At 46.2% G+C, this 27371-nt stretch overlaps 1 pseudogene; it reads right to left on the bottom strand.

Annotated features, from left to right (window-relative positions):
- Positions 1–226: 226 nt before the first annotated feature.
- On the bottom strand, positions 227–4452 carry LOC106026631 (leukocyte immunoglobulin-like receptor subfamily A member 5; annotated as a pseudogene).
- Between the last annotated feature and the right edge of the window lie 22919 nt (positions 4453–27371).

The raw sequence follows: 27371 nt of genomic DNA, 5'->3' as shown, positions 1-27371 counted from the left end.
GGATTAAGGAAGAATGGGGACACCCTAGGTGAGCCATTTTACAGAGAAAGAGTTCTCTTCAGACCACACCAGACTCCCCTGCACCCAAACCTCATCATCTCCCTCAGGCCTCTCAGTGGATGGGTAACCCAACTTGGACCCAGGAGTTTGTTCTAGAGCCACTTCAGTTTGTAGAATTCATGTCCAAGGCCCAAGCACTGCCTGCACTGAAGGCTCATTCTTGTCCTCACATTCTGGCTGCATCTTGGGTCCTTCTCTGACTGCAGTGAGCCTGGAAGAGCAGAATCCCAAGGGCCACCAGGACCAGGCCAGCCAGGCCTATCTGGACGAGATTCCCCACTGTGTAATCCTGGGGCTGTGAGGCTGGGATGGGGACAAAGAAGTCACAGAGGTCAGAACATAGCAGAATACCCCCTGGTCCCTGCATGTCCACCTGCACTCCCGGACATGACCTGACCCCTGTGTCCAGCCACATAACAGAATTCTCCTTCCTCACCTGTCTTGGGCTCTGAGCTGTTCTGTGATGGGCTGATGGTCTCAGGTGCTCCTGGGAACCAAGGAAGATGAGTGGGACATGTAAAGCTTTGAACAAACAAACGCGAGCCTCTCCCCACCTCCACATCCTTGTTTCTCAATATCATGACAAACGTGATACAGTCTCTTAGTGAGGCTTTGCTGCGCAGCAGTGTCACCTCTGGTCACTTAGACTCATCAGCCTCACTGCTGCATGAGCTCAGGACTTGCATCTGAGTCCCTTAGGAGCAAAGTTTAGCTGAGTTCACAAAGCCTAGGATTCATGACAAAAGTGATCTCTAATTCCTACATAGCCAATTTCTGTGAGCTCTGTACTTAGTGTGGGACACAAGATATTGTGCTTAGTGTGGGATGCAGGATATCCAGCCTCCCCTGGAGAGGGGTTTCCTGACCACTAGTGAAGACCCAGGGTCCAAGGGTGAGGGCTAGTCCTCAGGGCTCCAGAGGATCAGGAGCACATGAGATGAAGTCCGGGGTGCACCCCTTCTCCCCCCAGTCAGGTCCCCTGGTGCCTCTGCCTCCCTATGACTTCTGTTAACTCATCGTCATGCAGTTAGAAACATCTGTAGTGTGGTGCACACACAGACACAGATACTAGCGTGTACAAGGAAGTTTGTGTTCCACATGGCAAAAGTGTTACTGCTTCATGGAAACAGTGCTTCTACTTTCAGAATGAAAATCTATGTTAAATGACCAACAATACAGAAGAAAAATATATTGATTGAACGACATTGAGAATATAGATGAAAAGTTGTAGAGAACAAACATAAATACAGCATTAGTGCATATTTAGATTACAGTGGAGACATGTATAGCCTTGTGCATGCACATTTTAATCAAGAACATTTGCGACCTATTGAGATTTTATGAAATATAATTTTCATTTTAGTGTACTGGACACAAGTTTTATCAGTAATCTAAACACATTGCTTGAAAAGCTGGAGGAGAGAGGAGAATAAAAAAATCAGTATGGAGGCCTGGGCTGTAGCTCAGTGGTATAGTGCCTTCCTGGCAAGTGCAAGGTCCTGATTTCACTTCGCAGTACCATAAATAAATAAACAAACAAATAAGTAAATAAACATAGGGTAGCATAAAAGGATTAAACCTAATATCCTTTTGGTTATTAGTGTTATTATTCAAAAATATGAATCACAGAATTATTTTCAAATAATTAAAATGTTGATCAATTTAAACATTCCTTTAAAATGTTTGTAATTCATATGAATACAACTTTGAAATATTTCTAAAGTTTATTAATAAATTAAAGCCCAATTCAACCATATTAGATATGTGTGATATTGTTATTCTCTATAATTGACATACAAGGATAATCTATTCCTGTGAAAACAGAAGTGCAGGCAAGTGTTATTTAAGGTTTCATATATCTGTAACTCCATTTCCACAGAAAAGTGTCTCTTTACATTTGAAAAGACAGAGCAACTGCACAGGAGTACAAACAGGAAATGCGCAATGACCCAAACAAGATTGCACAGCAACCCTGCCTGGTGGGGAACCCAGTGACCCCTCCCAGCAGCGCTGCTCCTTCCCAAGTCTCAGGTGAGAACTGAGCTCAAAGGCCCCAGGGGACTCAGGAGGGGACCTGCCCCATAGTGCCAGCAGCGCTTGTCTCTTCAGAAGTGGCTGTGCTGGGGGCTCAGCCTCACCCGCAGTTGGACCCCAGCAAGGCTGCCTTCTGCCCTCCAGAGCCCTGCTTCCTGCCAGGCCCTCAGACACCTCCACCCCTCTGACCACCGGGAAGCAGGCACCCTGTCCTCAGAGCCCCAGGAAGCCACCAGGCTCCCTCAGTGTCCCCTTCCCGGCTCCTCTGGAGACTGATCCTGCCCTGAAATTCACACATAGTGCTAGGATGTGTGCAATACTCTCAGGCATTAGGTGACAGTGTCTCCCCCACCCACGTGGGCAGGGCCATGACTGAGGTGCTGGAAACAGCAGAGCAGCTGACTCTGCAGTGGAGATGTCAGGAGGAGAGGACAGGGCCCTGTTCTGTCCCTCAGTCCAGTCCCACTTCCTCCCATCTCACCTGTGTCCCTTTGGGTTCTCTCCCTACCCATCATCTCCATGGGAGACTTCAGGGTGGGAGCCTGGGCAGGGAGTTCCAGCCTGTGTCAGCCTCCTCATGGAGGGATTTTCCCCTTGGACCCTCCCCTCTGTGCTCTGGGGTCTCAGACCAGTGCCAGGAACAGGACACAGGGTGACTTTGTGGGACAGAGGGCTTCACTGGGACATGAAGTCCTGAGGTAGAACTGGTGGTGCCGCTTCAGGTCAGTTTTGGGTCCCAGGTGACAGAAGGATGGGGCAGGTGGAGAATGAGCCCAGGATGTCTGACTTCCAAGCTACTTCTCCCACCAGAGCTGAGCTCCTGAGCGGCAGGGAGAGAATCTGAGTGCTGCTGCTCTGCCCGGCACCCTCCCCACTGTCACTGTCACTGCAGAGAGGGACAGGATCCCTGCAGTCACATCCTGGATCTCTCCTGGGAAGCTTCCTTTCCGAGGTTCACAGCAAGGTCTTCACTGAGGAACTTGAAGGTCAGGGCCAGGCCACTCCTTATACCTGGAGAAACTGAGGCCCGCACAAAGGAGCTGGTCCAAGTCAGCATCTCCAGAGGAGGATGCAGCAACCCCCAGGTCAGCCCCTGCCCTGGGACCCTCCCAGTAGGACTTTCACTTACCACCTGGGGATTCAGACTCTGCTGTGCTGGGCTGATCTTCAATAATTCCTAGGAAGAAAGGGAAGGTGAGGGCCTGAGCTCCCTAATCCTCACTTCTGGTGCTGTTCTTCTCCCAGGCCGGACCCCAACTTTTCTCTTAGCTTTGAAACCACCCCATGAAGCGCATATATCCTGCCCCAACCTCCTCCTAGGGACGATCTGTAAAATGGCCTCTGTCAGTTATTTAGGGACTCAAACATGATTGGGTCAAAGAAAGGACTTCCTCACCTGAGACCAGGAGCTCCAGGGCATCGCTGGGCTCCGACCACACATGTGGCTTGGTAGCATAACAGCCATAGCACCTGAAAGTCCACCTCTCCGTGGGGTTCAAAGTTCCCACAGGGAACAGGGCGAGGACCTGTTGGGTAGGGCCTGGTTGTGAGTATAGTGTCCAGAAGAACTTGTCTTCTCCTTCCTTAATCACAAAGAACCTGTCAAATCCCTCCCATGAGCCACATTGCAAGGTCACAGTCTCCCCTGAGGTCACCACAGAGCTGGGCAGGGCTGAGAGGCTGGGCTTGCTGTAGACTCCTATGAGACAAGGAGGCAGCATGAAATGGACTCACACCTCCCACACTGTGCCCAGGGCTGGGCTGTGAGAGGGGGACACCCCTGAGATCAGACTCCCTCCTGAGGACAAAACTTGGGGCTGGGTCTCTGAGTGTCCTCTCACCTGTCACCACCAGCTCCAGGGCATCACTGGGTTCAGACCAGCCAGCAGGGCTGCTATGGTAACAATGATATCTCCCTCCATTGTCTTCTGTCACAGATGGGATGGAGAACTTGGCCTTGTTCCCTGACTCTGTGTGTGTCTGAGAATTCTGGGCCGTCCTTTCTGTACAGATTATATAGCTGCGCCTCCTGGGTCCCCTCACACCAGAGGGTCACAGGAATCCCGGAGGGTATCCTAGAGCCTGGCTGAGCCAGGAGCTTGGGTTTTGGGGGGATACCTGCAAGGAAGCAGGTGAAAGGGGGTGATATGTTCTGACTACACACAGTGAGTCCCATGTGGCTCAAGTTTAAGGCTGATCTGTGATGAGCAAAAGACACCCTAGGAGTCGCCTGATGACACTGCACCCTTCTGGACACTATGATGTGAACTTTCCCTGTCTTGTCCTGGCTCTGATATCTCCGATCTCACTGTCCCCAACTCTGTCCCTGAGATTAGCATCCTTGGGCGCCTCACCCATCTCACCACAAGGTGCTTGCAAGGTCTCTAGTTCAGGTCCTCAGTCATGAAAGGAAAAAGCTCGGGTTTCCTCACCTGAGATCTGGAACTCCAGCAGGTCACTGGGCTCTGACCACAGCAGGGGTTGGTTCCAGTAACAGCTGTAGCATCTGAATGTCCACTTGTGTCTGGTGGTCACAGGGCCCACAGAGAACAGGGCCTTGGCCTGCCCGCTGTGAGTCCAGTGTCCAGGAGAGCTTGTCTCCTCCTTCCTTGGTCTGAATGAACCTGTCAGATCCCAGCTGTGCCACACACAGGAGGGTCACCTTCCTTACTGAGGTCACCACAGGACTGGCTAGGGCTGAGAGGCTGTGTTTACTGTAGAATCCTAAAAGAGTAGGAGGCAGCATGTGAAATGGACTCACATCTCTCACACTGTTCCCAGAGCTGGACTGTGAGAAGGGTCACTCCTGAGAGCAGACCCCTTTCTGAGGACAGAGCCTGGGGCTGAGACCCTGAGTGACCTCTCACCTATCACCACCAGCTCCAGGGGCTCAATGGGCTCTGAGTAGCCAGACAGGGTAGCAGTAATGTAGCCCTGCGTGATTCTTTGTCGTGGATTGGATGGAGAACATGGCCATGTTCTTGAGTTCTGTCAATGTTTGTCTTGTCCAGGGTTTCTGGCTTCTCTCTTTGTACAGACCATATTCCTGGGATCCCATAGTCTTCTCAGACCAGACAGTAATAGGTTTACAACATGGTATCACAGAGCCTGACTCAGTCCAGAGCCTTGTTTGGGCAGGATCCCTGCAAGAAAATCACAGCTGGGTCCCAGAACCTTCCTCCTCCCCTCAGATCCCAGCTCTCAGTCCCAGGACCCTCCAGATTGCCCAGCACCAGCCCATAGCTGCTGTGCTCCACCCCTACTGCTTGGAAGTCACCCCATGTCCCTAGGAAAAGGAGGAATCTGGGACATATGTACCTGTTTTCACTGGGGTCCTGTGGCTCAGACTCAGCCCTGGAAGAGAGTTCCATGTGAGAGCTTTGCCATGGGGCCTGAGCAGCTCCTCTGCTCCTGGGAGCCTCTTGAACCCCATTCTCCTGCTCAACCAGGGCCTGGCTATGACTAGCAGGCTAGAGATTCCCATCCCCTTGCTCATTTCTCACCAATGCAGAGCAGGGCAGTGAGTGTGGCGGTCATGGTGTCTCCTACCTCCAGGTGAGACTGTGTGGAGACCACAGTGCTTATCATACCATTTGACAGCTAAGGATTGATTTCTGCCCTTTATAGGGTGGTCACATCAGGAGCCCCACAGGAAGCAAAACTGATATCCACTGACACAGGGCTGTTTTTCCCCACACTGATCCTGTCGGGCTGCAGACTAATGTGGAGTTTCTCCTTCCTCCTTCGTGTTCCTGATTGATCCTCACCTCACTGAGTTCCAGGTTACAGCAGCCAAAAGACCCAGAGACTTTCACAGCTGCTGCCTCCCAGAGCATGGGCATTCTGGGCAGGTCCTTCCTCTCAGAACCTCCTGTGGGTCTCGTTTCTCTCTCTGTCTGTCCATTGGCACAGCATGATGCTCCTCACAATGGCCGTCCTTCCCCAGCCCTGGAGATGCCTTAAGGTGGACACAGGTCCCTGCTGCTAGTGGACTACACCATACAGCTGTATTGTTGAAATTTCCATTTTCAGGTTGGTTGTCCTTCCATAAATTTCTAATGAACACTGGGCTTTCCTTTATGACATGAGCTCACATTCACGAAGACTGTAGGCAACCACAGGAGCACAGGTATAGTGTGGGGCATGACTCAGCCCTCAGCACTCATCTGTGCAGAGATCCAGACATGGAACCTGGTGAGCTATCTCATATCCAAAGAAAATTGGCCAGGACCAACAATGAAACTAAAGTTTCCTCATCTAATGATCTTTTGTGATAAAGAAACCAAATCAAATCAATTCTTTTAAATTCTTAGTGGTTGAGTTTCCAACTGGGAAGGATTTCTAGCCCAGCATCCCCCAAGGTTACACATGGGGCTTACACTTCTCCTGTGTGAGGTTGAGGATGATGCAGGTCACTTACAATGCTCCCTTTTTGCTCCTGAGGCTGTGGATTCTACCAGTCAAAAGACAGAATTTACTGGCTGTCTAAATCTATACCAATACCAATATTTATCTATATCTGTAACATCTTCAATTATATCCTCTACACTTGCATCCATTACTCAGGAAACACACCCAACCTGCAGTGCTATCCCAGCTCCTTATCCCGGTGCTTCTGACGGGATTTTCCCATGTCTGTCAGCCCATCAGCACACCTTGTTGCACTGGGCATAGCTCCCCATCAAGCTTTCACCCTGTATCACATGGCCCTGTGCTCCCTTCCCCTCTGAGTTCATGCGGAGGTGGTTGCCCTGACCTGAGAACATGAGGTGGAATTTTCCATGTAAGTCAGTCAGACATTCTGAGTCCTCAGACAGAGGTGCTGTGAGCTCAGTCATCTCATACCCAACATAGGCATCAGACCCAGTGAGGAAGATTTTCTAGATACTCCTGGGGGTTATCATACTCTCTTATTGTTCGTACAAAATAATGGACACTCACATGTTAATTGAGGAAAGGATTATTGTGACATAGTTTTTAGAGGCTTTAGTTCACAGTCGTCTGTCTCCAAGCCCAGGTGGTGTGGGAGGGGAAAACAGTACCTGGTGTGGTGAGCGGAAAGCAGTAAGTGGAGTCAAAGGGCTGGGGAAGACACTTATTTGCCATTTCATGCTCACAGCAGCCACCTCCTCTCACCAGATTTCACCTGCCAACATCACACCCACTCAGAAACCCATCAGTGAATGACTCCAGTGTCACACATCCATGATCCAGTCCCATAATCCAGACTCTATCCAAAACCACACTTATGAGTGCTTGAGTCTTTGGGGTCATCACCCTGACTTGAAGTTGAGGTGTGTGCAGGACGTTTCTATTGAAGATGAAGTTTCTATTCATCAGCTTGCAAATTGTGCAGGTTCAGAGCAAGTAACAGAGCTCACCTGCTCCAAGTAGTCAGGCTCATCACTGAACCCTGCTTGAAGTAAAACCCAGGGACACATAACAAATGGGATCAGTGTTGATGGTGAACAGAGCACAGTGCTCCTACAGTCGACAGAGGATCACTCAGTGTGGTGATGGCTTATATGTACTGAGGAAAAAGTTAGTATCCATGCACTCACTGTACACTGCTTCTTATTCATCCAATTTAAACCTCATGTTTCCTTGGGTCTAAAGACCCTGCAATAAAAGCAGAGTGTGGTTCTTACTGAAGGAGCAACCATCCAGTCCACACCAGGAATAAGCAACAGTGCTTCACTGTACCTGCACTGGGTCCTATGGGTGATCTTCATGCTGGGCCAGGGAGGACTCTAGCATTTTTTGAGGTCTGGCACAGAATGACTCTAAGTGATCGTTGTAAAATGGAACTGAGTGGAACTGGAAAGCCTCACAGTAGAAATTCAGCCCTGTTTCAGGAGCATCTCACAGCAAGAGACATAGGCCCTCGATACACCCAGGGCCACCTCTGCTTCCTGCACACATGGCAACAGTGGATGAGGAGCAGATGGACCCTGAATTGTGACCACTAAAGGGGACACTGAGCTCTCTTTACCTGTGGTGGCCCCAGGCAGCCCAGCAAAATTCTTTCCAGAGAAAAAGCACAGTGGGGAAACTGTCCATGTGGTACAAGGGTGGATGTGGCAGGAGCCAGTGCTGCTCTGCCCTTGAATTGGAGCCATCCACACTGTGACCTCAGCTCCCAGGTCCCTCACACCTGGCAGCATCTGCATGTTTTGGTTACAGTGAGGTCCCCATATCCTGCTTTCATGGACCCTTTTGGTGACACCACAGGACGCGAACTGTCCCTTTGTCCCTCACCTGAGACACTGTCCTAGGTCACCTCCCGGGAGCTGGCTGATGGCCTGACACCTCTAGGTCTAACTTTCCTCTCTGTCCTCATAATCCTCCCCAAGGATCTACCTCTCACCCCGGAAACACTTCCTGACACAGCACTGTGTGTGCATACTTACCACCTGTATTTCCTAGGAGCACAGACTGAGGGCTCCTCTGTTCCCTCTCCTGGGGCAGCTCTGCTTTTCCCGGTATCCACAAATGTCTGGAGTCTACATTTTCATTTTGCTTCCAGTATTTTGATATCTTTATTATCTTCCTCCTAGTGATTTCCATTTCTTATATACACAAGCTGCTCTCACAGGATGATGCTTTGAATTTCTGAAGAGCCACAGCTCATTCCTAGCTTTCTCTGTCATCATTGTCATTGCTATGTGTTGTCATCAGCTTTCCTTCACGCCCTTGCATGGACCTCCTGAGTAATGTGGAAAAGAAGCCCCGTGACACAGTTCCTTCTCTCCTTCCTAATTCATGATTCAGAATCACCAATTATTCCTTTGTAAGTAGGACGCTTCTTCCAGGTTCTTTATAAAATTCTTTCAACTTCAACTGAGCACTCATTTATCATTTGAAATTGTGGACACTTGGTGACTTTCTGTAGAATTATTTTCTTCATCTGTTCGGGTGAACATATTTTTTCTATAAACATGTTAAAATACACTGATGTTAATTACCAGAGCATCTCTGATTCTTTGGGCAAATCCACTTTCCTCACACTTTTAGATACCAAAGTGTGTTGTTTGCTACTGTTTAACCCAGAGGTCCTGTGCTGTCCTTTTTCTCTAAAGAAAAATGAGGCAAAATTTCTGGTGGGAACATCAGCTTTTCCAAATGCAAAGGTTGAGACATGTTCCTTCTGTATTTCTTTTGTGAATATTTGCTTTCCTATAAAATGTTCCCAGGGCTTTACAAACTTTATTAGATTTTAACTAAACATTTATATTTTTAATTTTCTAATTTAAATTACTATTGGTTGCTATGATCATTATTCCTTACTTTATTTGTCAAAATTGATGTAATTTTCATCCAAAGGTAAATTGCTCCGTTTTTTGTGTGTATTGTAAGTATTTTTATTTAATTCTTTTTTTTTTTTTACTCTAAAGTACAGATACTTCATAAGCTTAGTGTGTGCTTTTAAACTCATGATTAATGGGATCACTTCGTGATTTCCTTGGTCTCAGTTATTTAACTGAATCTCAGTTATTTTACTACACAGGCACATTAACCACCTAAGTTTTCTTAAAAACTAATGTTTTATATACGCAAATGTGTTGGTGTAGCTGTCTCTCTTTTTTTTTTTTTTTTTTGGTCTTTTTCGTTTTTATCGGTACCAGGGATCAAACTCACAACTGCCTGCTTGCAAGGCAGGCGCTTATGCCGCTGAGCTAAATCCCCAGCCCCGGTGTAGCTGTCTCTTGGACCACAAGATCAGGCGAGGTCTAGGATACCTCAGGGTCCCAAGCCAGCCCGCAGGCTGCCTGTGGTCCGTAGGTGGATAGGGACAGCTCCTTTCTCTCCTGAGGTCTCTGTGTGTCAATATTTGCACTGTGGGGTCTGAAATTTCTCCAACTAGATGGGCATACATGCTGGGCACAGTTGAGCTCTCCTCTTCCTGGGAGGAAGGGGCTGCACTTGGCTCCTGTGTAAGCTTGAAGCTGTTCAGCTGGGTGCAGGCCACTCCCTGGGGAACTTTAGAGTCAGCTTCTAGGAGGGAGGGTAGGTAGATGGGAATGCAGGTGCAGTGTGGGAAAGACTGGAGACTACAGATAATGGGACTCACCTGCCTTTCCCTCTGCTTGTCCTTCACTGTGGGTCTGAACCTCAGGTCCTAGCATGGCCTTGACATGGTACAGGCAGGGGAGACCCCACCACATCTCTGACTAGAGGGCTTCACCTGGGTGTAGGTCACTTTCTGGGGATCCTGTTGCTAAGGTCCATATAGCAGGGATAAAGTAACAAATGATACTCCCTCCCAAACCAAATACAGTAGTTTGACCACTGTATTTTTGGGTCAGGTGATTGTAGCGAGGAAGATAACAGTTGCAAAACTTCTTCCAGTGGAGAATTGGTTAACACATTTTCCCCACATATAATGCTTTGCAGCCACACTCAAGCGCACAGTGGAAACGCTGAACACAAAAATGTGAAAACATTTTTAAGGCCTGATTTGTAATCTCTCAATCACTCTTGAAAAAGGAAAACCCAGAAATTGTAACACCGAGAGGCTGGATGTGTTGTGCTGCAAACCTAAGAATATTTACTGCTCATGCCGCTTCCTCTTAGCACCAGGTGAGCTGCACCAGGCCAAGCTCCATGCCGTGTCCAGGAAGAGAAAGGGTGTGGATGTCTGTCACTGTCCCTCCTCACCCCATCCTGTGCAGGGTAGGCTGTGTCCTAAAGTGTGGGTGGCCGACCTGCACACCGCAGGCTCACAGTGTGTGTGGATTCCTCTCTGCCTGCTCACCGGCATGCACCCCTCAGCCACAGACCTCAGACAGAAGAAGAAGCACCATCACCTTACTGCCCCAGGGGGATGAGAGTGACTGGGTCACATTAGAGGATCCTAGGGTCTGTACAGTCTTCCTTGGCCAGGAGTGGACATCAGCATAATTCCCCAGCACATGTTCCTGAACTCTCCAGTGGACAGGATCCCTGGAGGACAGCTGGCTCAGAGAGGTGAATGGGAATCACCTGGGCCTCAGAGCACTGATATTTCAGCTATGAGAGGCCAGTGAGATTGAGCACTGAGCAATGAATTGTGCACTGAGGGCCACAGACACTACGGAGTCCACAAATCCTCTTTACTGGGGCTGATAGATGAAGGAAAACTGTGTGTCCACGCTGAGTGCCCCAGAAACACGGAGAATTCCATGGGAAGGAAACCGCATGCTAATTGCAACAGCTAGGAAGCCCCTAGTTCAGAGTAGTGGGCCAGGGCTTGTTCTGCACAGACACTGATTCCAGGGAAGAAGAGGGATGAAGGGAGCCTTGGTACTCAGCAGAAACCCCCTTTCAGAGCACAGGGAATGCAGAGAGCGGCCATGGCTCTCTGGCCAAGCACACCTGGCTGATGACAGAGTCATAGTCTTAGCACTGGGGCAAAGTCTCCATTCCAGCAATTTCCTGAGGACAGGAGGTGTGAGATAGTGCAGGAGGGATTCTGCTTGTTATCTGATGCCAGTAGTCCAAGTAATTTGCCATCCACATCACATATTACGGCCTGTGAGTCTCCGTGCAAGACCCAGCTCCCTGACAAAACGGACCTGTGAATCTGAATTCCCACCACTGAACTAGAGTAGGGAGAAAGTTATAGCGAGGCTGAATTCCTGCTTTTCTGCATCACAGCTTCCACTCCCCTGTGCCCTGTGAGCTCCTGAGTACTGGCAGATGTGTGCAATGGGATGAAGTTTAGCTTTTGTCATTTATTCTAATTTTAATGTAAGAGATATCTATTGCCAGGGGATTCTGTATTCTCACATCTTTTTCAGCTCCAGAGTGTCTTTGGCTGCAAGATTCTGACAGGAGGAAGGGGAGGGATAAGAACTCAAGACTGCAGCCCTGAAGGTGGCACCATGAGATATGTGGGTTGGCAGCTATGGATAGCTCTGGGAATTCCTGTCTCTCCCAACCTTTGATCCTCTTTGTGCTGTGTTATCAGATACAGAACAGCGCTCAGTGAGCTTGTTGTTTAGAAACCCACTGTAAAGCTCAGAGATCAGGGTCCCAACCTGAGTGAGCATAGCTGAGCACACAGTATCACATCATCCCAGGGAAAGCAGGGCTCAGCCAAGCTGAAAGTAAGATTGTCATGACTTCATCAGACTGCAGGGTACAGGGTTTAAGGAGGGAATGTAGAACCATTGTCCCCTTCTTGGCTATCAGTGGTTTCTTCATTTATATTCTTTTGAGGTTTTCCCTAACTCAAAGCCTCCATATACCCAGGGCTACCTGGTGTTTGGGCAACGTGCAGCTCACACCAGCATGCACATAACAGGTCTCCCAAAACAGCTATGTCACTTAGAGCACCGATCAAACCTAAGCCAAGTTTCTGTGGAATTTTCTATATTAATAATACTGTATGCACGGGAGAATAGGCTGAAATCTCCTAAATTCAAACAGTAGAAATCAAATGTGGGATTATTTATCAAAATGCTTTCAAAGAGATTCCTCTCAGACTCTGCAGCAGGAAAGCCCTTCATCTCTGCATCCTGGGCAGGCTGGAGAACAGTAGGCAGCTCCTGGTCTTCATAGGGGTCCTAGTGACCAGCACTGGGGGTTCTTCCTCACAGAGGTGATTCCAGCTCACCGTGGACCCCAGACTCTGAGCATCACAGGATCCTGCAGGAGATTGGTTTAGCATAAGGCAGAGTCATCTCAGCTCCCCAAACAGAATGATATCCTCAGATAATGGGCCACCTTGCATTTGTGCTGCCAGAGGATTCACTGGAAAGTCTGCTATGTCACCTGCACCTTATCCATACCTCCCATCCAGGAAACCTTTTTCTTTGAGAGGCACAAAGGGACAGAGAGAATAGAGCATGTGGCACAGAGAATCCAGGCCAGATAATATCCTGGACAGATAGTCATACAGGAAGTGACACATGCCCATCTGGACCCTGCCCTCCATGACTGTGCCTGGTCTTGGGTGCTAGCCTGCACTGATTTAGCTGGGCAACAGAAGTACATAAACCTCCCAAGGTTCCTGTGGATCCCATGTCTCAGGACAGGCTTCTCAACCATGACCCTCTGCTGCCTTCCCTTCCAGAATTTACAGGATATGGGAGACTGACTGATTTGGCGCATGATGTTTCTCCTGATAGACAAGAGGTAGGAACTGAGAAAAATTAGAAAACAAACAGGGTGGGATTGTCACAGCCCAAGGTCACACTCTGCAAATTTACTGCTTGCTGCCCACAAAGGAAGATGACCACCTCCTTCTCACTATAGCACCATGGAGGCTGGTGCATGGGAAAGTTTCAACTGAGATTCAGAATGCAGTAGCTCTAACTGGGGCCACACAGAACATATGGCCAAACAATCCCAATGCATGCACACTATATATCCTGTACTGCTGCACCGGGAACCACAGGAAGACATTGCTGTGCACCCACTGCCCTGAGAGACCCGGATATGACTCTGCTCATCTAGGCAGCATCCCCTGCCACATGAGTGTAGTGATCAATATACAAATATTGACGATTTATTATTACAAGCATCCTCTTCAAGGACTACAGTTTAGTAGAGGATTATGTTACATAATTACTGATCTGTCTTCACTTTCCATTTTATCCTGGGTCACTATGTTTACTTATTTGTACATTTCCAGCCCTTTCCCCACACTGTCAAAGCTGTCCGGCCTGGCTACCTTGTCCTTTGCATCATTGTTAGGGCCACCTGTCCCTTAAAATCTGTGAAAATTAAGTTTATGTCTGCTTTACTTTACCTGTGATGCCATTAAATTGAGGAAAATATCATCTATGAATTCGTAATATTTTTGAAAACTCAGTGTTATTTTGCAGGGTGTCACTTTTATCAAGCAGGCGTTTATGCTGCTGAGCTAAACCTCTGGCACAGCATGTCATTTTTTAAAGAAAATCATGGTGCATCTAATTTCTCAGAGGCTTCCGTACATCTTTATTTCTGTCATTTATGAATAATGGCTATTCTTATGAACTGCGTTTTACCACAGTCCTTTGAAGGTTGTCACTGTACACATTGCTAGAGTTATTGAAATTCTGATTGATCATCAGGAGTTTTCACTTTTCACAAAGGAGTGCTGCTCTGAAGATGAGAGCATGGTGCAGGTAGCATATTGGGCAGTGGAGTTCTCCTGTCTTCAGCCAGAGGAAGACACACAACACATCTCTTCAGGTCTTTCCTTGTGCCCAGTGGAGAATTTCTTTATCAGTGTTCTTATCTCAAAAGAGAACATTTGCTCCAAAGGAGAAAGAAATCTTTCTTATCCAAGCTGTGTGAGGCATGGTCAATGCAGTGCAGACAGATCTGCATAATTCATTCTTTCTGCATCTATATTTGGATCTGTGACTGACATCTCTCCACTTTCCTGCCTCATTTCTGCTTCACTGTAGTTACTGAAATGGTATTAAATACTTGAAATCTACAAAAAAGCTAAGAGTGGTTTGTATTTTGTTTTTGGTACGGGGCATCAAACTCACAACCTTGTGCTTGCCAGGCAGGCATTTATACTGCTGAGCTAAATCCCCAGTCCCATAAGAGTAAGTGTTTACAGAGCAGGAAAAAATGTGAAATGGAAAGAACTATGCAAAGGGAAACAGAAACTGAGAATGGGAAAAAAGCTCTGCTAGACACTAGACTCAGGGAGACCACAGTGGGCAGGTTCATGACTGTTCCCATTGGCCTTGTGAGCCCTGGTCACAGGGGACACTCAGATGCTACAGCTATTACATGACACACCCCAGGTATGGCCAGCCCTCAGTGATTCCATGGGTATCCTGATCACACACAAAGAGCCCAGGGTTCAGTCAGGGACCCAGACTCTGCATAGGTCATAGGAGTTGATGGCCAGGGTGACAGTGGGGTGTCAGGAAGGAGAGAGTCAGAGGAAGAGGGAAGGCCAGCAGGGGAAAACAGAAACAGACAGACTGAGGATCCTCAGAAAGAGCATGCAGAGGCCTCAGCTCAGAATAAGGTGGGGCAGCCCCTTCCCTCACCACCCGCCTTCTCTCTAAGACCTCAGTCCTTGCAAGGTCCTACAGGGACTGTCGTTCTCAGTACCTTCTGTTACTGTCCAGTGACATCCTGGACTTCATTTTCTCAGGTGAAGAGTCCCAATCCCTGTCCTTACTGCCCTTAAATGATTAGTAGTGACCTGCCTGCAGGAGAGGCCATGAGACATGATCAGATGGGAGAGAAGAGTCCACCAAACAGGGTTAACCCAGGAGAGGAGAGGGCTGGGGCCTCTGCCCCTGGGTTCTCCACACCTGACCTCTCAGACAGGGCCAAAGTGAAGGGATGGATGGCTTGAGACTCAGAGAATCTTGGTTTAATCTAAGCTGGTTCACTCTGACAGCCAAGGGCAGAGACCTCAGCCCTCTCTTCCTGATGCCCCCATCTCAGAATCCAGACCTGTTGTCCCAGGGCCCCTGGCCAGGTCCTGTCTGCGGAGGGAAAAACGCCTCCAAAGAGACTGGAGAAAAGGAAGAAACAAGTGGGGTGAGTGTTCCCGCAGTGAAAAGCCATTTTATCTGGGAGTAAAATATGGGGCAAATGGTTCCAGCAGAGGAGCAAAGGTATTTACTACTGCTCCAAAGGCTGCTTATTCAGGTGCTTGCATGCCAAAGAAAGGCTTAACCACATTAGAAGAGGTAACCAAATATAACTCATGTTTTCCTCAAACAGGCACTACAGAGATTGATATTTGGGGGGAAAAAGGGTTTAAAAATATGTTAAAATGAGCCCATAGGGCAGGACAAATTATTTCCCTTGGGGCATTCTCAACCTGGAATCTGGTCAGGTCAAAGCTCACTGTGGCAGACTCTGATTTGGACCTAGAGTAAAGAGAGTTCCCTGCTGAGGTGTCTGTCACCGAAACAAAATCCCTAGAGGGATCACCTCAGCAGGAGCCCAAGCCTTTACAAAAAATTATCTTATAAGGTTCTATCTAGAAACTTACAGGTAGTGCAAGAAAAGGCAGCCACATCCCAGTTGGAATTGTAACAGATGCTAATGATCAGGAATATTTTATTCATAAGCCTTTTTAAATACAATTGCTAAAAATCTTAAACAAAATGCAGGATTAGATCTTCCTGCCACTTGCAGAATCACTCTTATTGGAGGTGATAAGCTCACCCAATTCCCACAGGAATTTGGGGTCCTTTCCCTACCTAAAGGTCTTGTGCTGGGAAAGGCTGATCTAAATTTAAAAGGAATAACTATTGTGCCCAGTGTGATTGATGGTGACTGTGGAGATAAAATACAAGTTCTTGCATGTGCTGTGGACATCTGTGTTTTTGAACGGGGCGGGGGGTGGCTATGTGGGGCAGCTGATTTTGTTACCTAGAGAAAAGCCTTCTTTTGTTATATATAGACAACTCAGGAGGGAGCAAGACCCTCAGAGCAAAACGGAGAGAGAAATTTATTTTACAAAGGAAGTGACTAAAACAGGCCTCTATGCTTTTATAAAAATTAATGGTAAATACTTTGAGGTGTCTGATAGACACTGATTGATGCAGATGTGTCTGTAATTGCATTAGAACAATGGCGTGCAACATGGCTGACACAAAAGGGACATCACATTCCTTATCAGACTGGGGACCCCTCAGCACGTTTTAGAGTGCCTCACCTTTGCCTTATGAGGGACCAAACCAACAAAAGGGTTTCTTTTTACTGTATGTGGCACCTGTACCAGTTAACTTGTGGGGAAGAGATTTATTACAAAAGTGAAAATTAGTGCCAACTAGCGATTCTGATTTTAAAGCTGAACAAACAAGTTCCAATTTGGAAACTTAACTAACAGATTCTAATCCCCCAAAAAATTAATGATTAAAATGGAATATAAAAAAGCTAAAGGACTAGGAAAAAACTTACAAGGACTCAAAGAGCTTGTTAAGATTATACCTAAAGATGATATCCAAGGTATTGGATATCAGCAGGTTTTTGACAAGGGCCAGTGATGCTTTTCCTCTCAAAATAGCTGTCTTTATAATAGAAAACTTAGGAGCCTGTTTGGGTAGATCAATGACCCCTTAAAAGGAGAAGCTAACTCAATTACATGAATTAATTAAAGAGCAATTACAACAAGCCCATTTAGAAAGCTCAGTTAGCCCTTGGGAATACTCCTGTCTTTGTTATTCCAAAGAAGTCAGGCAAATGGAGGTGGTTACAGGATTAAAGACTGTAAATTCCTGTTTACTTTCTATAGGGGCTCTACAGCCAAGACTGCCAAATCCAACTGCAGTTCTTAGAGACTGGCCTTTCATCATAATTGATTTAAAAGACTGTTTCTTTAACACTCTTATTTTTCCCACAGATAGACCAAGTTTTGCCTTTTCCAGGTTTAATTTAAAGTTTAAAAGATCAGTACAGCTAATAACATAAAAGTGAGGTTATTGCTTTTGTCTTAACAGGTAGATATACACAGCATTTTTTGGAGAGACAACCAATGCTGAGCACAGCCTTAGGTGATAACTCAACCAGTCTGGGCCCAGGGAGACCTACCAATCAGCCAAAAAAATCAGTTTCCAGCTCCCCCAAAGAGAAAAAAAAAAATAAAAGGCAAGTGATCCAATAAAATGATATTCAAGCCATGATCCTTGAGGCTAGAGATATAGTCACCAAAAGGGGAATTCCACCAACCCCTAAAAATCTTTTGGTTGCCTTATTGGCCCTTCTGGCAAAATCGATATATATGTATATGTCATCTGTCTCAGGAGTAAAATCATGGACTTATGTCCCTAATCCACCTTTTTCTAAGGTTCCCCAAGGCCTCATTTATCTCTTGGCATCTATCTTTTTCACTCATCGCCCCACTTGGGATGACTGTCAGTAGCTGTTACAGGTACTGTTTACCATGGGGGAGAAGGAGCGTGTTTACCCTTTGGGCAAAAAGCTGAGTGATCCAGATAAAAGTCCGTCCTCTGATCCTGAACACCTGAACCATGTTTTCCCTTTGTCCTGCCCCATTGAAATCCTAACAGGAATAGAGGTAAGAAGGCTCTGGAGCAGTATTGCCAGTTGTTTCTAATAGCCCTTAAGGGGCCACCAGAAACCCACCAATTTGTCCAAGGTTCTAGAGGTAAGACAACTGGCTAATGAATCTCCCTCAGGGTTTCTGGAAAGATTACAAGAGGCCTATCGCATTTATACACCTATAGATCCGGTAGCACCCGAAAATGCAAGGGCTATTAATATTGCCTTTGTAACTCAGTCAGCCCCTGATATTAAGCAAAAATTACAGAAGCTTGAGGAATTTGAAGAAATGCCTTTTAGCCAGTTATTAGAGATATCTCAAAAGGTATTTGACAACCATGAAAATTCGAAAGATCAGAAGTTGACTTTTGGACAAAAACTCTTAATTGTGGTCTCCTCCCATTAGCTGGAGATCCTCATCAAGGCTCTGCCAGATCGGCCCGCTGTTGAACTCTGGAGTAATGCACTATCAAGCGCTACTTCTGGATCTGACTACCATCAGTTTCAAGGAGACAGCAGTTTTTGAGAGAGTTGACTCCCCAGCTATAACCCCTAACCCCCCGAGTCATAGAACAAAGCAGTAAAGAATGTTTCACTCCCTAACCTCCCCCTTGAGATAATCAGAGCAGGACAGGAAGGAATGCATCTGCTAGTCATTAACCACTAGATGTTCTGTCCTCTGTAAAGATAAAGATAAGTAAAAGAATGTGCTGTTCAAACGAGACCGAGTTGTACCTGGCACTCTGAGATCAGACCAGGACCCTCAGTCTCCATGGTTACTCAGCCCCAGACCCCTCGAATCAGCATCTGCCAAGTCCTGCGCCATTCAAAATTAACCAATGCGATCTGCTTCTGTAAACCTGCTTGCTTCCCGCTTGTGCCCTTAAAAACCCTGCACAAATTCCCCTCGGGGCCCTCCGCACTCGTTTGCCTGGGGGACCCCATGAGCATGGAAATAAACTTTTTACTCCTCACTACGAGCTGAGTCCTTGGGGTCTCTTTCCCTGCGGCGTCGGCCCTTACATTTTAAATCCTGCTGCTCTGTTGCCTGACGATGACCCTTCCTTCCTCTCCATGACTGCATTGAGGCTATTAACCACCTTGTGGGGTTCCGATCAGACTTGACGGATGAGCCTCTATCTGGAGTCCCATCATATTTCTCTGATGGGAGCAGTTACAAGTGGGTCGTGGAGCTGCCATTACCACAGACTCAGATTCTACAGAAACAAATCTTGGAGCCAGAAACATCGGCCAAATGGGCTGTACTCATTGTCCTCACTGAGGCTTCCCAAGTGGTCAAAAGATAAAGACATAAACATTTATACCAATAGCAGACAGACTCACATGTCTAAGTATTGTATTGTCTCCTTGGTTTGAGGAGCTGAAAGAATAAATATGGTCCAAAATGCACAATAGATATTGTGAAAAGTGAAGAAATTATTCAAAAGGATAGTAAAACTAGGATGGAGAAAAGGACATAGGAAGGAAAGGAAAAGAAGTAAACAAAAAAATAAAACACAAAATAGTTATGCTGGTCATTTCTCTTAGTTCATTGAAAAGAAAGTTTTGTGCTAATATTGTTTGGAGAATGTTTATGCCCATATCTTGTACCCTGATTAATTACACTAAAAATAATAATGTGCAATGAATTAACTATCATTATTCTCCTATTACTTTGTTATGAAGTTATGCTTTACTATACTGTTTTCCATTAAATAAAAAAAGAAAAATTAATTAATGTGCATTGATTGTTCAGATTAATGGATTCACTCTGGCAATTTTCTACATGCACATGAAACACTGTTAATTTTCAGTTGTCTATCTCCCCATTCCTCACCCTCTCCACTAGTTTCACAATTTCTGATTCAATGTGTAAATATTTATTGTTTATATTCATCCCCCATTCCTCATTGTAACACACACACCTCCCGCCAATCCCATCATCTTCCAATAAGAGTCTCCCTTTTGAGTTCCTTCTTATGGTTTCTGCAATTTTTATTGTATAAACTTTTCCCTTTCTTGGTTGGTTTCTGGATTATATTATTTGTTTTTAACTTTTACTTTAAAGAGAATAAAACCCAACAAAATAAAGCAGAATAAAGACAATGAAAACAAAACAATGAAAGTGACACAGGATTTCAAAATAGGATAATAGGAAATCAACAATAGCTACTATAATGCCTCTTGTAACCTTCAAAAGTGCTGCCCATACCATCAGACATAGGAAAATCAAACAAAACAGAACAGAATAAAACCAAAGCTGAACATTGAAGAAAACAAAATAATAAAATGGAACATACCAGAAGAGTAAGAACAATATTAGATTTCAAAAACAGGACAGAAGGAAAGCCCCATAGCTTCCATATTGCATATTGTTATTCTCTAAGTAGATGCTCAGAATAACAGCTTTAGACCTGCTAAGCCAATAAAACAATAGAAGCATTCAGTTGCTTTTGTACTTTAATTGCTATCATCTCATCCTGTATTCTTCCAAATCAGTTGATTGCTTATTGGTGGGGTGGAGTGGTATGGAGGTGAAAGATTAGGGGGTTGGTGGGGTGGTTCTTATCTCCCAGTCCACACATTGGCTGGCATGTGGAAAGGGAAAACTGGCATCTTGTTTCTTCTCATGGACCTCACCTGGTTGCAGCTGACTCTCAAGAAGAGTGAGTGCGGCCTTTCTGCCACTGATTCATGGAAAGGGCAAATTGGCTTGTTTTCTCTCTTACCAGGCCATATATGACTGCAGCTGGCTCACAGGAGAACAAATTGGCTTCTTTTTTCTCCTCCCAGACCCTGCATGACCGCCATTGGTTCATGGGAATGATAAATTCACCCTTTTTTTCCTCCCTCTGGGCCTCACATGGATGCCACTGGCCCACAAGAAGGGTAAATAGGCCTCTTGTTTCTCCCCCCAGGCCCCTTCGGGCTGCCACTGGCTCCTAGGAAGGGAGAATTGGCTTCTTGATTCTCTTCCTGGGCCCTGCCTTTCTGACACTGGTTCACAGGAAGGACTAATTGGCTTGTTGTCTATACTCCCAGGCCATGTTTGACTGCTGCTGGTTCATGGGAAGGGTGAGCTGGCCTTTTGTTTCTCCTCTTGGACCTCACCAACTTTACTGTACTGGGAGTTTCTGTGAAGACAACTGTTTTCCTGTTTTTTTCTTGTGCTGCTTTATTAGTAGTCTAGTGTGATATTGTCCTGCATGTTAGTCTCTCCCAGACCCTTGACTTCCCTTCTCTGAAAGATGGAACTTCTAGGCTCCAGAACCCTGACAAAAGAAGCTCACATGTCTCCCCTTTGGCATCAAAGATCTCAGCTCAGCCCAATGCACGGGTTTGGGGAGGGTCTGTACAAGGAAGTCAGTGGATGAGTCCAGGACATTCTTTGTACCCTAGATGATTCCAAGACCTGTTCCTATTCCTCACCATCAACCCAAGCAAGTGCCCCCAAAAAGGGATGAGGGACTGAGGATAGGACAGGACATGGGATGCTGGTGAGGACTCACCTGAGTGTCATTGCAGCTCTGTCCCAGGCTTGGCCCTGGAAGAGATACCTTTGTGAGAGTTTTCTGTCCCAATGTCCAAGATAATTTTTGTCTCTTTAGGCTCCAGCAGCAATTAGGAGGATGGAAAATGTTGAAGATGTGTCTAGAGAGTACCTGGACATTTTGGGCGGAGCTTCATGGATAGCACTGGGCAGAGCTCAGTAACCAGGGGTTGGAGGCAAAAGTAGACCTGACATTTATGCTTACAAGGCATGGGCTAGAAAGAAGGATTGTGCTGCATGCAGAAGTTGCCTCTACTTATGTTTCAGATAACTGTTGATTTTTATGAAGAACAATACAAATGGTGTTGCAATCAGGGATTATAAGGAGAATAATTACGTATAGGACAAATAATTTATAATATTGTTTAATGACTGTCACTCAGAGTTAAATGCAAGAAGGAGCAGGAAACCTATCCACAACACTTAAGACCTAGAAAATTCAGGTGAGAGCCTAGATCCCACAGCAATGTCCCCCATGAGTCAAGCTGAAGACCTAGAGCCCATGACAATGTCTCCCACAAGTCCAGCTGAAGGTCTAGAATCCAAGCCAAGGACTCATTCAGGTCTAGTTTGTGGATTTGTGCTTGCAAGACCCAAAGGTCAGTTGTGAAAGTGTGAAATTCTATGCCAGTAGGGTGAAGGATCTGTGCTAGTAAGTTGAGGGTTCTATACTGGAGCCAAGAGGTGACACTCAAAATAATGACCAGGGCTCCCCTGAAAAGTACCAGAGACATCCTCAGTGACTATAAGGTCTCAAGCTCCTCCAAAGAGAACAGTTGAATACATCAGGAAGCCAGGGTGACAACTTCTCTTGGAGATTAAATAGTACACATCTTACCCTCCAGAGCCAGGAAGCAATGCTTAAAATAAGGACCAAAGCTCCCCTAAAGTGACCTACAGCCATTCTCAGGGACTAGGTCCTGTTTTCCTCCAATGATAACAGCTGAGTTCATATTGGGGAAGCCAGCATAACAAGCTCCTCCAGGAGAACCAGTGGCTCCAAACAGTAGCAACACTTAAGAGAAACCCACAATGCCTTCCTTTTCTCAACTCCTTTTATACTGGCAACTTTCCTCAGGTTGTGGTGGTGCCTTAAAGGACCAGCTACATGCAGCACTATGCTGATTTAATTCAGCTGTGTTAAGTTGACCACCCATTTTTAATCCAAAATAGCCTCAGGAATGGTACTGTTTGGCTGAAGAATTCCCTTCCTAAGAGCCCTTGGTGGCTGCTATGTGCTGAAGACATGATGATCTTTCTCCACCAATTACAACACACTTCCTCCCTCCTGTGTACAAAATAATAAAATGGGATATATAAAGAATTGATCAGACATATGTATGAGATGAATATGCAGAGGTGAGGAACTTTTGGGGCCACATGCACAAAACTTCTGGAATGCATGGATAGAAATTAAAAGAAAGTCTTCAGGGCCATGAGTCCAAGTAGAAAGAAAACACCACTGCCTTAATGAATTCATGTTCTCCTTTGTGTTCCACATGCCCCAATTTATTACTTAGATTGGTGCTGAGGTCAGCCTGTAGCAGAGTACACAATTCTCCCCGTGTCCCCAGGAAGGGAATGTTTACCCCACAGTCATGGGCAAATGCTATAAACTTGTGCTTATGTTCTTGTAGTAATGGGGATCAACCCAGAATGTTCACACTGAGCTACAGCCACAGCCCATTTTTCTTGCTTCTTTTGAGACAAGGTCATTGTAAGTTGCTAAATCATCCAGGATAGGTTTGAACTTGCAATCAATCCTCCAGCCTCAGCACCCCAAAGTGCAGAGATTATGGGGTGATGGCCTGTATCTGACTAAAAATTTGTCTTTAGAGACCTGGCTCCCTCAGGTGACATTCAGCTGATACTTTAGGCAGTGGAGTATTGATACCAAAAGATGACATTTCTTATGAAACCGTGAGGTGGCATTTGAAGGATAGTGAACTAAGGTCCTCAGGGTGTGCAGTAGCAGCATATTATACTTAGATTTGGAAGTCTGGGATCTACTTTTTGCCCATTTATTCAGTTAATCCAGATTTATTTTCAAAGCTGTGTAGACAGATGCACTAGTGCATTTTGAGGAATGTACAGATGAAAATCAAATGAATTACATAGAAGAGGACTGGACTATGAGGTAAAAAATGCATGGTCACAACCCGTGCCTTGGGCTGGGCCCTGCTGTGTTGGGGGTGAGAAAAGAAGGGACAGTCAAGTCTCAGCACCAGGAGGAAGGGAAAAATCACAGAATACTGGAGGAAGCGGCTTTCACACACCTTCCAGCCATTTTTTTAAACTTTTTATCGGTACCAGGGATCGAAATCACGATTGCCTGCTTGCAAGGCAGGTGCTTATGCTGCTGAGCTAAATCCCCAGCCCCTCCCAGCCATTTCTGATAACCAGCAGTGAGTTTATTCTTCTCAGCTGACAGTCCCCAACTTAACATCAGGGCCATTCTGGAATCTCCCAGAAACATTGGATTAACACCCAGGCCTTTGCACCTCAGAAGAGACATTGTCCTCTGTCACTTGTTTTCACCTGCTGGCTCCATCTCGGGGGCTTCTCTGGCTGTGAGGAGCCTTGCATAGCAGAATCCCAAGATCCACCAGGACCAGGCCAGCCATGGCCATTTGCACCAGGTTCTCCACCATGTGATCTTGGGGGTGTGGGCCTGGGAAGAGTGGACAAAGAGGTCACAGAGCCAGGGAAACCCAAGGTGCCCTTTGCATTCTTGGGCCTCCGCCCAGGGCAGCACCTACTCTTGGTAGCCCAGCTCCACAGCTGAGAGCTGTCCTTACTCCCACCATTGGGATCTGACTTGTTCTTTACTGGTGCAGTTGCTAGGAATGCACATGGGGCAGAAGAATGGACAGGGGTTCCAGACACCTGAGCCAGTGTCTCCCTGGGATTCTGTGATCAAATTGGCTCCCCTTCTCCTGACTATGACATGGCTCCCAGAAAAGCCTTCCTGTACTGTTGCAAATGTATGCGTGCATTTCAAGTTTACATGCTTGTGCCAGGTGCATGTGTATACAGATGTGCAGTTGCGAATATTCAGACAATGAAGTATAAGTTAATGTATACTTACAGGAAGTGAAAACATAGTGTATTACTGGGAAACAAATGAAAACTTCCATTCCCTAATGTTCATACCAATCAGTATATAATCAGAGACACACTGAAAATCCACTGAAGGGGACAGTGCCCTAGTAAGTTTATAGAAATCCAAATTACCTAAACTGAAAGGTTTCTTATATATACTTGGGTATTTTTCAGTGGTATAAAGAATCAAGACAAGGGTAGTGGTGCACTCCTGTAATCCCAGCACATGGGAGGCTAACGCAGGAGTGTCAGGGTTAGGTCACTAGGAGTTCAAGACCAGCCTGAGCTACAAATTGAGTCAAGGCCAGTCTGAACTGCATGATGAAACCCTGTTTCATAAAAAAGACAAAAAAAAGGAATCAAGACCTCCTTTATGAATGATTAAAGTTTAAGAATTTATTTTAAAATTAACTAAAGTTTGTACTCTTTAATAGGAATAAAATATGCAATAAATGCTGTGGTAAGTGAAACATTTTAATTTTACGGGCCTTATTAATAAATCAATTTGACTAGAATCTGTTTAGTCAGACACAAGGAGAGTGCAAAGAATTCTCAACAAATAGCCACAAAACCACAAGGGCAAGAAAAAGACAGGAAGAAAGTTACAAAGATGACAAAGCAGCTATTCACAAAGAGAAAATATGAGCTTAACCTATAAATACTCTTGAATGTTAGTGGTTTAAAACCTTCAATTAGATGTCTTTTTAAAAAAATTAAAAGTCTTGTGGTGGAAAGCTAGATTTAATAAAATACCAAAGAAACCAATAACGAGATCTAACTGTGCACTGTCTACAAGATATCCTGATGCATTTGAGCAAACAGACTGAAGTCAAGGGGATGAGAGAGACATCTCATAAAGAGAGAAACTATAAGTCAGCAGAAGTAGCTGGACTGGTAAGTACAAAAGAGGCAAAAGACTTGAAGCAGGTTAGCACATAATGATAAATAATCTTATCCAGCAGTGATGTATAACAACTGTAAATATGTACTGGAAAACCTGGAGAGTGATACATATGGACCGAAGGGAAGACAGACCACAGTGAATTAAGTGACTTTAAGCACGATTCCTTTCAATAAACACATAGCTTTGTTTAAATAAATTTTGAAAGTTTTCTTTTAATTTCTTCATTGACCTATTGAATAGTTAGGAACTGGATTTCATTTCCCATGTCTAAGTCTTGAAAAATATCAAAAGTCTTCCTGGTTTCTGATTCCTAGATTTTTTCAGTAAGGGTGAGTTTTTCTTTAAAACATCATAGAAACAGAGAGCACAGTAGCCCTGAGCACACAGAGACTGGCAGAGCAGATGTGACAGGCTGGCAGGGATCCTCGAGGGACCTAGTGACCAGTGCATGGCCCCTCTAGAGTCTCAGGTGTGCACTGGGTACAGCACCCATAGGTGATTCAGGAAGGACAGGGTGACAGTGGTGACAGGAGTGCATCTACTAGATGGTATACCCTGGGTTCTGATGGTGACATGGGGACAGTGGGAGCGAGGCCTGGGGCTACCGGGTTCAGTGCTGAGTCTGCTAATTCCCTGCATAGCTCACTTTATCCTCTCCCCTCCTCAGCTCTGTCTGTAGGGGAGGCCCTCCTTGTGAGCCTCCCTTCTTGTGGACAATGAATCCTCAGTGTCCCTCAGCTGTACTAAGAAGCAGGACACTTAAGTGTGCCTTTCAGTTTGGAAAAAATGGGCTCAGGGTCCTCACTGGAGATCACAAGCTATAGGAGCTCACTGGGCTGTGGCAACAGATATGGAGCTGAGTCCCGAGAGCCATAGCACCTCTAGGTCCTCCCGGAGCACAGAGTTTGACCTCCCATGGAGAATTCTGCCTGGGATTGCTGAGCTTGGGACTCTGATTTTAGATGCAGTAGAGGATTGGCTGCCTCCTCCTTGGACAGAAGGAAAATGTTCATTGGAATCCGTGACTGACACAGCAGGGTCACGTTCTCTCTTGAGAACACTGTGGGTCCTGGCTGCACCGTGAGGGAGGGTGTGGCAGAGAACTGTCCTGGAAAGGAGGTAGTGAGGGGCTGCCCCAGCTTGTTCTGAGCTGAGGCTTCAACAGAGCTGTCTCTGAGGATCCTCACTCTCCATCTGTCTCTGTTTCCTCTGACTCTGCCCTCCTGTCTCTCTCTTTCTCCCTCCATAACACCCCAGCCTCACCCTGGCCATCACCTCCTGTCTCCCCCAGCAGGGCCGATGTAGTGTCCAGGCCCTTGACTGAGCCCTTGGCTCCTCACCTGTGATCAGGATGTCCAGAGGTCACTGGCTCATTCAGAGAAGAGGTGGTGATCATTCAGAGAAGAGGCCATATCCATAATAGCATCTGTAGCATCCCCCATGAGATCCCCTCCAAGGGCCCAGGTCACTGAGCGAGATCACCTGCCCCATCCTTGGATAAAGCAAACCTGTCATAGCCGAGGTCAAAGCAACCTGAAGAGGCAAGTTGTCTCCAGGTCCAGGACAGGGCCATGCTGGGTCAAGAGGGATGGCTTCCCAGACAGCACTGGAGAGAGAATGAACCAGACTGAGTGGCAGATTCCTGCCACCCCTTTCCTCCTGTCCTGCTCTGCAGGTTTCCATGACTGTTATACTGAGGTTTCAAGCTCTGTAGATGTTGTGATCCAACCTCCTCCTAGCGATTTTTGTATTAGGGCCCCT

Source organism: Cavia porcellus, unplaced genomic scaffold, assembly GCF_034190915.1.
Source record: "Cavia porcellus strain 051 isolate PalLab524CR breed Dunkin Hartley unplaced genomic scaffold, mCavPor4.1 scaffold_7, whole genome shotgun sequence".
Taxonomy (NCBI): Eukaryota; Metazoa; Chordata; class Mammalia; order Rodentia; family Caviidae; genus Cavia; species Cavia porcellus.
Note: the sequence above shows the minus strand (reverse complement) of the source record. Positions and strands in the feature narration are given on the sequence as shown.